Source organism: Lutra lutra, chromosome 13 (assembly GCF_902655055.1).
Source record: "Lutra lutra chromosome 13, mLutLut1.2, whole genome shotgun sequence".
Taxonomy (NCBI): domain Eukaryota; kingdom Metazoa; phylum Chordata; class Mammalia; order Carnivora; family Mustelidae; genus Lutra; species Lutra lutra.
In genome coordinates, this window is record NC_062290.1 from 43,556,642 (window position 1) to 43,559,054 (window position 2,413).

Consider the following 2,413-nt stretch of genomic DNA (forward strand, 5'->3'; position numbering starts at 1 on the left):
CTAAAATCATTCACAATAGTGAAAAGTTGAAAACTTTCCTCTAAGATTAGGAACCAGAAAAGAATACCCACTCTTGCCATTTCTGTTCAAACACAGTATTGGAAGTACTAGAGCAGTTAGGCAAGAAAAGAAAAAAAGATTCCAATAGGAAAGAAAGAAAGAAAGTTGCCACTGCAGGTTACATAATTTTAAAATAGAAAATTCTATATAAAAATTGGTTAATTAATGCTCGCTCTGGCAGCACATATACTAAAATTGGAACAATACAGAGAAGATTAGCATGGCCCCTACGCAAGGATGACACGCAAATTTGTAAAGCGTTCCATATTTTTTATGGAACTAGAGTGTATTATGCTTAGCAAAATAAGTCAATCGGAGAAAGACGATCTCCCTGATATGAGGAAGTCAAGAAGCAACATGGGGGGTTTGGGGGGTAGGAAAAGAATAAATGAAGCAAGATGGGATTGGGAGGGAGACAAACCATAAGAGACTCTTAATCTCACGAAACAAACTGAGGGTTGCTGCGGGGAGGGAGGGAGGGAGAGGGTGGTTGGATTATGGACATTGAGGAGGGTATGGGCTATGGTGAGTGCTGTGAAGTGTGTAAACCTGGCGATTCACAGACCTGTGCCACTGGGGCTAATAATACATTATATGTTAATAAAAAAAATTGGTAAATTAGTTTGGTGAAATGTCAGGATACAAAGTTAACATGCAAAATTCAGTTGCATTTCTACACACTAACAATGGCCTATCTTAAAGAGGATGTTTAAAAATCCCATTTATAGTATCATCAAAAACAATAAAATACTTAGGAATAAATTTAACCAAGGATCTGAAAGACATACACACTACAAACTATAAAACATTAGAGAAATCGAAAAAGACTCACAAAAAAGAAATATATCACATTTTCTTGGATTAGAAGGATTATGTTGTTAAAATGTTTGTAGATTACCAAAGTAATTTGTAGACTCAAACTAATCACTATCAAAATTCAATAGCATTTTTCATAGAAATAGAAAACAATGCTTCTAAAATTTTTATGGACACACAAAAGATCCTAAATAGCCAAACCGATCTTGAGCAAGAACAACAAACCAGGGAGCATCATGCTTTCTGATTTCAAAGCTATATTACAAAGCTCTATTACAAACCAAGCTACAGCTATATTACAAAGCTATAGTAATCAAAACTGTATGTACTGGCATAAAAACAAACACATAGACCAATGAAATAGAATAGAAATTCCAGAAATATACCCCACACATCTGGTAAACTAATCTTTGATAAGAGTGCCAAGAACACTCAATGGGGAAATTATACTTCCTTCAATAAGTGGTATTCGGAGAACTATATCCACATGGAAATGAATGAAACTGGACCTCTGTATTACACTGTTCACAAAAATTAAACTCAAAATAGGCCAAGTACTTAAATGTAAGACCTGAAACTGTAAAAGCCTCAGAAGAAAAATCAGGGAAAATCCTTCTTGATATTAGTCTTGTCAATAAGTTTTTGGCTATGACACCAAAACGTAGGCAACCAAAGCCAAAATAAGCAAGTGTGGCTAAACCAAACCAAAAAGCCTCTGCACAGCAAAGGAAACAACAAAGTGAGAAGGGAACCTACTGAATGGGATAAAATATTTGCAAACCATGTATCTGATAAGGCATTAATAACTAAAAATATAAAGAACTCTTACAACTCAATAGTCAAAAGCAAAACAAAACAAAACCCAAATAATCCAATTTAAAAATTATCAAAGGAGCTGAATTTTTCCATAGAAGTCATACAGGTACATGAAAAGGTACTTAACATTAGTAATCATCAGGGTAATGCAAGTCAAAACCACAATGAGATATCCTCTCATTACTTTTAGGATGGCTATCATCAACAAGATAAGAGATAACAAGCATTGGTGAGGATGTGGAGAAAAAGGAACACTTGTACTCTGTTAGTTGGATTATAAATTGGTACAGACATGGAAAACAGTACAGACGTTACTCGAAAGTTTATAAATAGAATCAGCATATGATCCCACAATCCCATTTCTGGATATATATCCAAAGGAAATTTAGTCATGGTCTTGAAGAGATAATCTGCACTCCCATGCTCATTGCAGCATTATTCACAATAGTCAAGATATGGAAACAATTTAGGTGTCCATGGATGGATGAATGGATAAAGAAAATGTGATACATATATCACATTATAATGAATATTATTCAGACATAAAGAAGGAGGAAATCCCACCATTTGCAAAAATATGGATGTACCAGAAGGCACTCTGCTAGGTGAAATAAGACAAAGAGAGAAAGGCAAATATTGTATAGTATCACTTATATGTGGAATCTAAAAGCAGAAAAAAATGTGGAACTCATCTATTTCTAAATAGAGAATGGTGCTTGCC

At 34.5% G+C, this 2,413-nt stretch overlaps 1 non-coding gene across 1 annotated transcript; it reads left to right on the forward strand.

The window, feature by feature from the left end:
- The first annotated feature begins 225 nt into the window (after window positions 1–225).
- On the forward strand, window positions 226–332 carry LOC125084126 (U6 spliceosomal RNA). Its single transcript, XR_007122487.1, has one exon. It is a non-coding gene; the product is annotated as a U6 spliceosomal RNA (small nuclear RNA).
- Window positions 333–2,413: the final 2,081 nt, after the last annotated feature.